A 13,969-nucleotide genomic window follows, 5' to 3' on the forward strand; every position below is an offset into this window, starting at 1 on the left:
CCCTGCCTGGGCTGCAGCCGCCCCTCAAGTAAGTGCTTGTCTTCTCAAGGCAGCACCGAGGAGCTGGGACCAAACCCCCAGAAGCAGCAGCAGCAGCAAATCATCTTCTCCCTGTTCTGATTTCACAGTCCAGGAAGCGGCGCCTCTGGCTGGGCTCTGCAAATAAAGGCGATTTTTAAAAACCAGAGGGTGCTGGGGATTTAGCCAGCAAACTGCCTCCCGCACAGCGACTGGGACGGCCCTTCCCCGCCTCCGGGCCTGGACCCCCCAGGGACAGGGCGCGGGGGCGGGAGGGGTGCGGCTCCCACGTCTGTGGGAGGCTCACGCTGGCCCCGCAGACCTGGGTTCGGGTCCTGGCCGTGCCGTGTGACGAGCAACCAGTCACCTCCCCTCCTACAGAAGGTTTTCTCGGCGGCCGAGACGGGCGATCACATTCCCCTGCTTTTCTCACCCGCGAGGGCCGAGGCGGGCGGGGCGGCGGGCACCGGGCGGGCGGAGTCGCAGGGGCGGAGGGGCGGGGCTCGGCGGCGGACAAAGGGCGGCTGACGCGACGGGCCAGCCTAGCCGGCTGGGCCCTGGCCGGGATGGGGGTGGGGTCGGGGAGAGTCCTTCTCGACCCCCGCCCCGCCCGGGGGCCCCGCGGCCGCGCCCCTCAGCGGGTGGCCGGAGCGGAACCGCGCGCCGCCGCGACAATAGCCACCATTTCCCCTCGGCGCGGCTTCCCCTGGCTTCTCCCTACGGGTCCCGAGCGCCAGGGCGCCTCTCTCGTTTTATAGACCGGGTGTCCCTGTCGATTTCATTGATTTTACAGAAGTTCGGTTTTACCCCAAACGTGCTTCCTTTTTGTGGAAAAGGGGAAGCGGGCGCGAGGCCCGGACGCCGCTTCATGCGGGGGGGTCCTCGGCCGCTGTCGCCCCCGCCCGGCGGCGGCGGCGCGGGGGACCAGCGCTCCCGCTTCCGCCCGCGGCGGCCACCAGAGGGCGCGCGGCGCCGTCCCCTGGTCCTCCCGCGCCCCGGCCGCCGAGACCCGGCCGAGCGCGCGACCCAGGCTCTGGCCGGGGGACTCCGAGGTCCGCGGCGGGAGGGCCACCCCGCTCCTGCGCAGGGCAGCGGGGACGTGCTGGAGGAGGGCAACCGGCCTGGTCTGGCGGGGAAGGGCCTGGAGTGGGTGTGTGCGCCTTGGGGGATAATCGTGCAGACCCTGTCCCGGCCCGAACCTCCTGAGGCCACCAGAGAACCAAGCTGGGTCGCCGTGTGACCTCGGGGCAGGTGTTGGCCCTCCTGGGGACTCGGTTTTCCGCCTGTGGACGGAGAATGAGCACTGCCCCTGCGCGTGCGGGGCGCGGTTGCGAGGCACCCCGAGGCCACCCGGGAGGGGCCCGGCGGGTGGGCTTTCCCAGAGCGGCACGGACGAAGTGGTACAAACTGCCTCGTTATTGTATTTAAAATCGAAAGCGGGTAAGAGTGGGAGCCAGGTCCTCTCATTTCCCGGTGCACCTACCCCCCGGCGCTGCGATGTTGTCGCTACTCGCTACCAGCCTGGGCAGTCCCGAGCAGCCCTTCCTTTGAGCACACTCCGTACAGGGAAATCTGGCATCAGCTTAACAAAGGGATCCCTCCCCTTACAAAATCACTTGCAGTGGGATTTCTCTCAATGAGTAAGTTGTAGGAAAGTGTTCCTTGTAAATAGAATATCTATAACAGTCCAGGGGACTTGAAAATCAATCCTTTTGTAAAATAAATACTTCCCTGGTAATAACAGATACAGGGCCGAGGGCGGGCATGTGATGGGGGAGCTGACTCAGGGCTCAACTGATAGGTGCCCTGACCTGCCGCTTAGGGTCAGTTCTTTCCCACTCACTCTGTAGCCGGGATTCTGCCTCACCTGGCCTGGGGATACTAAAGCTGGGCCCCTTCCTGCCTCAGTTTCCCCTCCTGACCCCACCTCCTCGCCCCTCCCCCCCAGGACAGATTATCTGGCTGCTCCATGTGTCTCTGCTGGAAGAGACGTAGAGACCACACAGGGAGCAGCTTCACTGGCCGGGCAACCCCTGTGTGCTGACCAGGGCCTCCCACCCTGGCTGGGTGCTCCTCTTGGGGACTCTGGCTTGGGGACAGCCACCCATTCCCTACTCCCACCCACAGAATTCCTGAACTCAGTGGGGCATCTCTCTGGATGCTGGTGGATGGAGGAGAAGGCATCTCCGGCTCCAGGACTTCGTGTGAAGTGTGGACCATCTCTTGGTCCACCAGCCCCAGGCCACCCTGCTGCAAGGAAAGACCCAGCCACCCAACGTTGGGCAAGTAGGTGACACAAGCCTTCTTCTTCCCTGGGCCATTTGGTGCTGGGCAGAGACCGACGAGTAGCAGATAGCACTGCTCACTCGCTGCTTTTAAATCCTCTGACCTTTGTGAATTTTTCATCGAGTCCAAAGAGCCAGGCGAACACACAGGCGCTCACCTCCCTTGGCTGAGCAGAGGCAGAGCCAATGAATGTCAGGGTTTCCCATTTAGGGAAACCACCCACCACCTCAGCAGCGCTGGGCCTCCCTGACCACAGCGGCCCCCTCCCCTCCTCCGCAACTGGGGCAGGCTTAGAGCCTATTCAGCAGCGATGGGCTCCATCCCTTGGGCAGCATGTGCAGAAGGCACCTCAGGAAGCAGATTTCAGTCATTGTTTTCTATTTATTCTTCACTTATTTGTTCTGTACACAGTTCCTGACACCTTTTTTTTTTTAATTATTATTATTTTTAACATCTTTATTGTTGACACCTATTTTGAATCAGGCTCTCCAGTAGAGGTGGGGGTGGAGACCTAAAATATATTTCTTTTTTTTTTTTTAAATAAATTTATTTATTTACTTTTGGCTGTGTTGGGACTTTGTTGCTGTGCGTGGGCTTTCTCTAGTTGCGGCGAGCAGGGGCTGCTCTTCGTTGCGGTGCGTGGACTTACTGCAGTGGCTTCTCTTTTTGTGGATCACGGGCTCTAGGCGCGTGGGCTTCAGTAGTTGTGGTTCGCGGGCTCTAGAGCGCAGGCTCAATAGTTGTGGCGCACGGGCTTAGTTGCTCTGTGGCATGTGGGATCTTCCTGGACCAGGGCTCGAACCCGTGTCCCCTGCCTTGGCAGGTGGATTCTTAACCACTGCGCCACCAGGGAAGTCCAAACATATTTCTTAAAATATGTATTATTTATTTATTTTCCTTATTTTTTTGGCTTCGTCGGGTCTTAGCTGCAGCACACAGGATCTTTGCTGAGGCGTGCGGGACCTTTTTGTTACAGCGCATGGTCCCTTTGTTGCGGTGCTCAGGCTTCTCTCTAGCTGTGGTATGCGGGTTTTCTTTTCTCTAGTTGTGGCGCCTGGGCTCCAGGGCGCGTGGGCTCTGTAGTTTGTGTCATGCAGGCTCTCTAGTTGAGGCACGTGAGCTCAGTAGTTGTGGTGCGTGGGCTTAGTTGCCCCGCAGCACGTGCGATCTTAGCTCCCCGACCAGGGATCGAACACGCATACCCTACGTTGGAAAGCAGATTTTTTACCACCGAACCACTAGGGAAGTCCCCCTAAAACATATTTTTATAGGATTCATGAAGAGTGCTTCTTACTTCCTGATACTGAGGCGAAGAACTCTTGACTTCACCACTTACCAGCTGTGTGACCTGGGGCAAGTTACTCAACCTCTCTGAGACTCAGTTTCTTCAACTGAAAAGTGAGACCAAGGGCACCTTGGTCGGATACCTCCACTATGAGTCTTGGCCATAAAGCTGTGAGAGGTCCCTGTAGAACTTTCTCTGGCCACAGTAGAAAGACAGCCTGAGGCTCTGGGGGTGGAGATTAGCTCAGACCCTCCTCCCCAAAGGCCCTTGGTCTCCCTCCATCTTCCCTCACCCTCCAGGGCTCCTCCAGCCCACCAAGCCTCCTCATCAGTCTCTTCCTTATTGTCTGGAGACATGCAAGCGTGTGCTGCCCGCGTGATTGGTAATTGATTGACTGAATGCCAAGGACCACCGAGGACTCCTGACCAGGACAGGGGCAGATATCCCATGACGAAAGAAAGGGGTCCTCCAGCTCCCCCAAGTCAGGAGGCCCCCCCATACCCCAGCTCTGCCTCTGGTGGCTGTGTGTCCTCCTTTCAGGGCCTTACCCCATCCCATGAGGGTCTGCTCCTCATACCTCCCTGTAGTCAACCATCAGTCAGGAGAATTCATCTGGACCCTTCATCTCCTTCCTTAGAAATACACCCCCCCCCCACGCAGGAAAATTCCCTATCACAGTGGGAAGGGCTACCCATCCTCCTCCCGGCCTCCTCCCCACCAAAGTAGCCCACCCAGCAGCCAGGGTTCCTGGGCTTTAAGAAAAAGCTGATGTCTCCCCTCCCCTGCCACTCCCTTTCCTCCCTCTCTTCTTCTCCCTTCCTCCATGCACTGGGCAGCAGCCCAAGGTCAGAGGGGAGACAGACACCACAGGCCTCCTGTCCCCCACAGCAATTCTAATCACCTTGATGAGCCTAGACAGAGGCCGCCAGAGGCGAGGAGACTTGCGTGGGGCTGGCACCGTCGAGAAGACACACGGTTCAGCTCACCCACATTCGTCATCATTATTCTTCACCTCCTCTCTGTTATTGTCAGGGGCTTCTTTAATGAACCTTCTAGCAGACAGTTGATGCTACTCCTCCAAGAAGCGACATTCCCCTGCTGAAATGACCATATGATGAGGGAGAACTCCCTCCTCCCGCCCACTTCTGACCTAGTTCTGCAAACACTAAAAGTCATCTGGAATACTGCTGGCATTTGCCCCCCACCCAAAGGGCAAGAGAGGAGCCCTCCCCCCAGGGACGGGGTTCTGTCCTCAGGAGCTACATGGTGGAGGGGGTCAGGTGGACCCGGTGTGGAGAGATTTCCCAATGCTTGGGGTCCCTGACCAGCTGGAGCAGAAGGGGAGAGGGCTTTGGGACACACCGGAAGGATGAGTCGATGCCCTGCCAGGCCCAAGAAAGGGAGGGTGTCTATGCTTCCAGGGAGATGAGATGTGCGTAAGGCCACCAGCACCTCTCCTCACTGGGGCAGCCAGAGCCATGGGACCCAGAGGAAATGGGGAGCGGGGACACCATCCTGTCTGGGCCCAAGACGGGCCTCAAGCACACTAGTGCCTTGAGAGTCAGGAGGAGCTTGATGGTGGGGCCCAGGCAGCTGCAGGTCATGATGTTCCAACAAGAGGGACATCCCCAGCCCTGGGTTGGCAGTGAACAGTGTCCCAGCTTTCCACTCCCTCGCACCTGCTGAGGGCTCTCCCCCCTCTCAGGGGCCCTCTCCACTAGCCCCCAGGCCTCTATCCCGCCTCGGTCCCTCCCGGTTCATTCTCCCCTGTGCTCCCTCCAAGCCAACTTATCAAGGCCCAGCCTCCTGTTGCTGGTTTCTCCCAGCCTCTCCCAGGCCCTCAGACCCACTCTGGCCCTGCCCTCCACTGGCCTTGGCTGTAATTGCCATCCACACCCATCAAGCTAGAGCTCATGTTGCCTTGTGGGGTCTTGTCCTCACAACACATCCAGATGGGGGCATCCTGAGGGCAAAGACTTTACATTCTGAGAGCTTCCCATTCTGAGAGTTTAGCTTCACGGACCTCCAGGGGTTGAGAGAAAAAAATGGGCTTTGGGGACTACAGTTACAATTCTGGATCAGCCCTGTGATGGTTTTAAAATGTGTTCACAAGTGCTTTGGCATAGCTCCCTTCCAAAGATGGAGCAAAATCCCCTCCCCTTGAGTGTGAGCTGGACTTGACCCAATAACTTGCTTATAATGAATTGGATGTGGTGGAAGTGACATGTGACTTCCCAGACGAGGTCATAAAGGGCATTGCAGCTTCCCTGTGACACCCCCCCGCCCCCAGATCACTGGCTCTAGGGGAGGCCAGCCAGCACGTTGTGAGGCCACTGAAGCAGCTTTGGAGAGGCCCGTGTGCGGGTAGCTGAGGCCTCCCACCAGCAGCAGCACTAACTTGCCAGCCACATGAGTCAGCAGCTTGGAAGCAAACCCACCAGCCCCACTCAAGCCTTCAGATGACTGCAGCCCTGGCTGACATCTTGACTCTAATTTCATGAGAGATCCTGAGCCAGAATGAAGCTACTCCTGAATTCCTGAGCCACATAAAATGTGAGTGATAATAAATGTGCATTGTTTCAAAGCCACTGAGCTTTAGGGTAATTTATTATCCAGCAGTATAAAACCAATAAAGCCACTTATAAGCTGAGCGTGCTTGAGTGTTCTGAGCCTCAGTTCCCTTTTCTGTAAAATAAAGATCATAAATGTACCTCAGAGTTTTGAAAGGATTAGAAATAAGACATGTTAATGCTATGCAGCAGGCCCCTAATATGTGGTAGCTGAATATTAAATAATGTTGATCCCCTGTCTGCCCATCCCTTCCACAAACATGCACTGGGTTCTTGATGGACAAGGCATCAAGTCCTGCTACAGTCAAGACAGTCCTGCCTCCACGGCTGGGACTGGAGGTGCTCCTGGCAGGTGGACCCATAGTCCTGCTGGCAGGGCAATGTTTGTCGTGTAGCTCGGAGCTGAAACCTTTCAGCTGGAACACAGAGCTGAGTCTGCCTTTACAGACAGGAGCAGGGTTGCTGGGGCCTGGGAATGGAGGGAGTTTGTCCCTGAATACCTTTTTTGTGCCTTTTGAATTTTGAACTATGTGAATGTATCATCTACCTGACAAGTAAATAAGTCAAATACTTATAAAAAGTGAGGCATAGGGACTTCCCTGGTGGTCCAGTGGTAAAGAATCCGCCTTCCAATGCAGGGGACGCGGGTTCGATCCCTGGTCAGGGAACTAAGATCCCACATGCCGCGGGGCAACTAAGCCCACGTGCCACAACTACTGAGCTCGTGCGCACCTCAACTAGAGCCCACGTGCCACAAACTACACGGCCCATGCGCTCTGGAACCCACGAGCCACAACTACAGAGCCCACGCACCCTGGAGCCTGTGAGCCACAACTAGAGAAGAGAAAACCCGCATGCCACAACTAGAGAGCCTGTGCACCATGACAAAGAGCCCGCGTGCCTCAACTAAAGATCCCGCATCCCTCAATGAAGATCCCGCATGCCACAACTAAGACCCAATGCAGCCAAAAAAAAAAAGTGAGGCATAACAAAAACAAAAAATAAATAAATCACAACAGAGTAACATATTGTGAAAAAAAGGAAGGCAACAGCCCCACATGGAGTTACTTATGCTAGGCCCTATGTCACCAATCCGAGACTTAATTATGGTTTCGGCTCTCCCAGAAATGGAATCTTAAACCAGTCCATCAGGAAACACCCAGTCAGCGCTAGTGAGGTCATCTGCCTGGCAGAGCCCTGCCATTCCCTAAAAGTGACCTTGCCATAGCCAACCTGCTTTTTGGCCTCGTATAACTGTTCCTGCTCCCTTCTATAAAAGTCTTCCCTTTTGTACAGCTCCTCTGCTAGATTGGATGCTGCCCAATTTGAATTGATTTTTGCTCAAATAACTTAAAATGTTTAATGTGTCTCAGTTTATCTTTTAACAATACACATCTTAGAAAATCCACCAATGAAAGGACCAAAGTGTGATGATCCAGGCAGGGTTCATTGGTGGTGGATGGAATGCGGGGGGCATACAGAGAGCAGGGGGAGCGAGAGGGGGAGACAGAAGCAAGGGAAGCCAGGCGCTCCCTCATCCTTCGGGGCCCAGTGTCCCCCACCCACACTCTGCCATGGGGTCCGCCCACCCACACTCCCACCCCACTCCCCCTCTGCTCCCAATCAACCTCCTGCCCCCCTCGGTTAGGACACCTAGGGGACTGTCCTAGAGCTAGTTACTTACCCGGCTCCCTTCCCCACCTGAGCCCTGAGTTTCTGGTACCTGAGAACCATGTCCTGTGGTCTCTTTCCCCCAGGCCTGACCCGCTTACTGGTGAAGGGGAGGAGAAGTGAGAAGGCCGTGTAGAATTGGCTTGGAGCAGAAGTCTTCACTTTTCTGTGAGGGCAGGAAGACCCCAGCTGTCCCCTCAGTACCTCAGCAGTGGAGCTCAGGCCTCTGGGCTGTGCCTGAGGTCCGAAAACAGGCATCCTTCTGGGTCATGGCAATAAGGGACCTAACACTGGTGACCAGTGACCTTGCACTCCGGCCCCTCGAGGAGAGAACAAGGAGGGCTCTTCTCATCAGTGTGTAGCCTTCCTCACATCCTGCGTGGTCTGCAGGCTGCCTGCGGGCCCAAGGCTGCACCACTCCTGAGAGACCCGAGACGGCCCTGGCTCTCCACACATCCCTGGCTGAATGCATGCCTTGCACGCATGTGGAAGAGACACAAAAGGGCCTGGCAGAAAGTAAAGGCAGGGTCAAACTTGCACAACCGCCTGAACTTTAAATGCATTCCTCTGACCTACACACAGATCCATCGGCGAAGGGTGGAAGCCTTACAGGCTCAAAAAGTGTGGGCAGGGGCTTCCCTGGTGGCACAGTGGTTAGGAGTCCTCCTGTCAACGCAGGGGACACGGGTTTGAGCCCTGGTCTGGGAAGATCCCACATGCCACGGAGCAACTAGGCCCGTGTGCCACAACTACTGAGCCCATGCGCCACAACTACTGAAGCCCGCGCGCCTAGAGCCCGTGCTCTGCAACAAGAGAAGCCACCGCAATGAGAGGCCCACGCACCGCAATGAAGAGTAGCCCCCACTTGCCGCAAGTAAAAGAAAGCCCGCGTGCAGCAACGAAGACCCTACACAGCCATAAATAAATAAATAAATAAATAAAATAAAATAAAAAAAAGTGTGGGCATAACCTCTGACTAATCACCGGCTCACAGGGACAGCCTCTAGAAAGGCCAGATTAAACATCAAAACAATCTAGGGGCAGGACAGGAATAAAGATGCAGATGTAGAGAATGGACTTGAGGACATGGGGAGGGGGGAAGGATAAGCTGGGACAAAGTGAGAGAGTGGCATGGACATATATACACTACCAAGTGTAAAATAGATAGCTAGTGGGAAGCAGCCGCATAGCACAGGGAAATCAGCTCAGTGCTTTGTTACCACCTGGAGGGGTGGGATAGGGAGGATGGGAGGGAGATGCAAGATGGAGGAGATATGGGGATATATGTATATGTATAGCTGATTCACTTTGTTATACAGCAGAAACCAACACACCATTATAAAGCAATTATACTCCAATAAAGATGTTAAAAATTTTTTTTAAATTAAAAAAAAAACACAAAACATCAAAACAAGAAGAAAAAACGGAGTAGAGAGAGCAGTAGCTACACACTGCGGGGAGACAGACTCTACAGAACTGGTCTGAGCAAGCCCATAAACAAACACACCCAGCAGTAACAAGGGCGGGCAGCAGGGGTGGGGTGGGGTCCAAGTCCAGAGCCGCTACAATATATGACCTCCAATAGCCACTTGTCAATTAAAAAAAAAAAATACAGGATATGCAAAGAAACAGAAAAGTGTGCCCTGTAATCTGAAAAAAAGGAGTCACTAGAAATTCACTGAGGGGGCCCAGATGTTGGGCTTTGTCTCTCTCCTTCCCTCCCTTTCTCTCTGTTCCAATTTCCAGGGAAGAGCCTGGTCGGGCCAGGTGTCCACCCCGATCCTATCACCTGAGAGAGATGCGGGGCGGGGCCAGGTAGAGAAAATTTGTAACGTCATAGCAGGTAGGAACTACCTCCTTGACCCTACATGGATGAGGATCAGTTCCCAGAGAAAAGAGGGGTCATTGATTCCAATCCAGGCAGTGTTAAAAAATCAATGGAGACATATTGAAAATTGTAAGTTTGTTTGAGCAAAAACCCATTTGAAGGGGACAGGGTTAAACTGGAAGTGGTTAGGAGCACTCCTCTAGGAGCTGGGGACAGACAGAAAGAGAGACTTATTTGTGGAAGCGAAAAAAGGAAATCATTTGCTTGGCTGTAGCTTACAGCCTAGTTGGCTGTTTGTGATGAGTTGTCTTTATAGTTCTGATTTCAGAACCTTGAAGCATTTACAGGCTTAGATTTTGGTCTGCCTAGGTAGCCCCCAAAGCATTAGAGCCGCAGTCAGTCTAATGGCCTCCTTGTTTAAGTAATTTAACAGTAGACACCCACAAAGGTGTCTGCCACCCTTGTTTCCCTTCTGAAAAGGTAAGCAGTGATGCCCACAGGAGCCCAAAGGCACTCGAATTTGTTTCCTCCCATCAGAGGAGGGCAGCATCCGCTAGCCATTCCTCAGGCAGGTGCTTTGCAAACGTCCATTCTCCTCACTGTGGGGCTGCGTGGGAGTTGGATGGGGGATGGGCAGTGGGAAGAGGGCTCATCACCCCTAAGCTCCTTTGTAGTTATCATGCCTCAGAAATCATGCCATCATTCTATTTAATAATATAAATTGCACTCAAATAAATGGTCGTTGAGTCTTCTTCCTTTTCTTCCCTCTATTCCCTCTGACTGTTCCTGCCAATGATCAAGATTGGGCCGTCCGTCCACAGGACATGGGTGGGGGGAGCTCTGACAACACTCAGGGTGGGCCCTGTGTGAAATGCAGCTCCCAAGTTGCAAGGGAAGACAAAAGAACTAGGACCAAGAAAAATAAAAGGTATTAAAATAGGCTTAGCTACTTTGGGGCTTTCCTTTGTGTGTATTTTTAGCAAGGATTGTGTGCCTAACTCTGCATTAAAATAGCTGATGCTACCAGTCATTGTTTCAGGCCCTTGCACACTGCAGCCTGGCAGGCTTTCTGCAGCCAAAAGTGAAAGCAGCTGGCAGGGCTAGCCCACCCAAGCTGGGGAGAGGGCATGTGTTTCACCGACAGCGCCCCCCTCCCTCACGAAAACCTCAGCGGTGGGAATGCAAACAGAAGCAGGGTGCTTTGGGTATGGCCCAGGGCTGGGAGAGAAAGCTCCCAGGAGGCAGCCATGCTTGAGGACTTAAGCCTCCAAAAAGCACGCCCTGCTGACTGTAGCCAGCAGAGGCTGGAATTCCTCCATTGGATCACCAAGGCTGGCATCCCAGCAAGACAGATGTGACAGCCAGCTCTCCACACCTCCACCAGGGGGTTTCCTATGAGTACTTGTCCCAGGAGACGCGGTCAGGGAAGGCTTTCTAGTCAGCAAGTCCTACCTTAAGATGCCTGAATCTGTCACATCCTCCCCTCTGGTCCAAGGCCAGTGGGGCTCTGGCCACCTGGGAGAAACACATGTAGCTGGGGAGGGGGTAAGAGGGTGGAAGGGGGAGGGGATCCTGGAGACTAGAGTGAGAAGGTGCCTGAGACAAACTTCCCCTTGCCCAAGGGTTTCCAAGTCTTGGCCCTGTAGTGAGTGACTTCCATGCAGGGCTGGACAGAGTCCCTCAGCAGAGTGGGGCTGATAATACTGAGAAGGAACGCTGCCATAGTGTCTACGACTGACTTTGCAATACTGGGGACAAGGCAGTGCCGTGCTGCTGTGCGTGAGGACTTCAGTTTTTACCGTGGGGATGTTAGCATTTGAAGTAACCTTTCCAGGAGCCACACTTCAGAGGTGGCTATGCCAACCGCTTCAAATCTCTTCATCTGCATATGCACCTGAGGGATGTTAAAAATAAGTTTTCTTTGGCGAAACGACAGGTGTTCCGGACGTGTGATTGGCTAGGAAGCCTGAGCCCGCACTTCTGCGGTGAATCAAAGGGATTCTGAAAAGCTGGCAAGTCCAGGTGCTGTGGGTCTAGAGTTCTACTTGTTCCCGTGGTTCCCCTTAGGGGACGATCCTGTGGGCGGTACTATAGGAAGAACAGCGTTGATTTGCTTCCAAGGGACCACTTCTTGCAAGATATGTCAAAAATCGGGGACCTCGCTGTGGGGCAGCAGCACTGCGATCGCGAGGAGGTTATTTAACTTCTCTGAGCTCCATTTTCTCAGGAGCCTTGCAGGGTGGTTGCAAGGAGTATCGAGCTTTAAAAGATCAAGTTTCTGCAGCAGCGCCCTCGCACTCCGTGGCTGGACCAAGGTCAGAAAGGGCGTCCCGACCTCTTCAGAGCTCTGGGCCTCACCATCGCCGGTTCCCCGCGAACGCAGGTGGCGGCCGAGCCGCAGGGACCGGGCGGGCGGCCCCTCGCTTGCGGGGACGCGCCCTCCAAGCCGGGGTGCTCCCGGCGCCGCCTTTCCTTCCTCCCCGCCCGCGTCCGCTCATCGCCAACATCTGCTGGCTGAGCGGCCCTCCCCGCTCCCTCCACCGCCCCCGCTCTGGGAACCCGGAGCTGGCGTCCCCGCTCAGGTCGCAGACTCGGGGGCCCGCCTCTCCCCCCACTGCCCCCAAGCGCGACGCTCCCGAGGTCACCCGCCACTGTCGTGCCCGCGCCCCACGGGGGTCCGGGTAGCTCCTGCCTCCGGCGGAGAGGGACGTGTCTCGGAGGCGCGGGGACTGCCCGTCGGCCCCACCGCCTCAGGCCTGCCGAGAACCCTCGGCCGCGCTCAGCAGCTCCCTCTCTCGCGGCATTGAACTTGGCCCTTCCCCCACCCCCACCCCCACCCCCACTCCCAGGCACTTAAAGCAGCTGCCAGGAACTGAAATATTAATAGGTACAAACTTCCTGGAAAGATTTGCTGCTCCAAGGTAGATGACCCCGCTTTTCCTCCACCAAAATAAATAAATGAAGGGCAGCTCGGGGCAAGCGGCCGTGGAGCCTGGAAGCCTGGAAGCCTGGAGCGGCTCGCAGGCGACCCCTCCCCTTGGTGCCGGGGCCGCGGCTGGCGCGCGGGCGGCGGGGCGCCCGGGAAAGGATCTCCTTTGTGAGCACGGCCCGGGCGCGCGCCGGCAGCGCGGACGTACTGGAGGCGGCGGCGGCGAACCCGGGCACGCGCCCGCGCCGAGCTGCCCCGGGCTCCGGAGGCCTCGCGTCCGGCTCCGAGCGGTGGCTCGGCCCTGCACTGTCCCGGCGGGACCGAGGACTGAGAACATTCGCACGCCACTCTGCGTCCTCGGCCGCCCTCCCGGGCCTCACCGCCCACGGCCCGGCGGTCAGCCCCTTTTAGCGGAGCGGCGCACTGGCGGCCACGTGACGCGCGCGCTTCCCGAGTCCGCAGCTCCTCCTCCCGGGACAAAGCCCGTCCCGCCCTCCGCGCTCCTCCGTGGGGGCAGCTGTCATTTAGGATCCTCCACACAAATCCCCAGCTTGAGTTTAATGTCACGTTTTGCTTCCTCAGAGTTCTTCGACATTCGGATCTCCCGGGCTTCCCTGGGCCGGGGGGGAGTGGTGACGGAGGAAGCCAACCCGCCTCTGCCTTTCTGCCAGCCTCTCGGGAGGAGATCACAGACCCGCCGCTTTCCCAAGACTCTGAGCTTCCGGCGCCCGCTCCCATCTTGCAGATAGCAAAGTTTCAGTGCCCACCCCCGACCCAACCTCAACCGGGGGAGTGGTCTGCCCTACCCCCCGCTGCTCCCCAGTTCCAGCTTCAGGCTTCTCAAGGTAGCAACTGCCCTTGGATTTGCTCCAGCTTTTCTCCCTGCCTGGAAGTCATTCATTTAAAATATTTCTTGAGCTCCTTATAGGTTCCAGGTGTTAGAGCAGCAAAACAAACACATACGGAAGTCCCTGCCCTCCTGGAGCTTATATTATAAAAGAAGAGACAGAACGGCATAAGTGAAATATAGAATGTGTTAGTAATTAAGGCTAAAGGCAAAAAGGCAGGGAAAGCGGGTATGAAATGTACATGTAGGAGAACAGCGATTTTTTTTAAAATTTATTTATTTTAGCTGTGTTGGGTCTTCATTTCTGTGCGAGGGCTTTCTCTAGTTGCGGCAAGCGGGGACCACTCTTCATCGCGGTGCGCGGACCTCTCACTATCGCGGCCTCTCCTGTTGCGGAGCACAGGCTCCAGACGCTCAGGCTCAGTAGTTGTGGCTCACGGGCCCAGTTGCTCCGCGGCATGTGGGATCTTCCCAGACCAGGGCTCGAACCTGTGTCCCCTGCATTGGCAGGCAGATTCTCAACCTCTGCGCCACC

The 13,969-nt window shown here is 55.8% G+C and overlaps 1 long non-coding RNA gene across 2 annotated transcripts; it reads right to left on the bottom strand.

Moving 5' to 3' along the window:
- Nucleotides 1-10,354: 10,354 nt before the first annotated feature.
- Nucleotides 10,355-13,686, bottom strand: LOC118882805. 2 transcript variants are annotated; one of them, XR_005016879.1, is made up of 2 exons: nucleotides 11,458-13,686; nucleotides 10,355-10,564 (listed from the first exon to the last, which is right to left on the bottom strand). It is a non-coding gene; the product is annotated as an uncharacterized LOC118882805 (long non-coding RNA). The 2 variants fall into 2 exon arrangements; XR_005016869.1 differs by having other exon boundaries at nucleotides 11,111-13,686.
- Nucleotides 13,687-13,969: the final 283 nt, after the last annotated feature.

This window comes from Balaenoptera musculus, chromosome 1, assembly GCF_009873245.2.
Source record: "Balaenoptera musculus isolate JJ_BM4_2016_0621 chromosome 1, mBalMus1.pri.v3, whole genome shotgun sequence".
Taxonomy (NCBI): domain Eukaryota; kingdom Metazoa; phylum Chordata; class Mammalia; order Artiodactyla; family Balaenopteridae; genus Balaenoptera; species Balaenoptera musculus.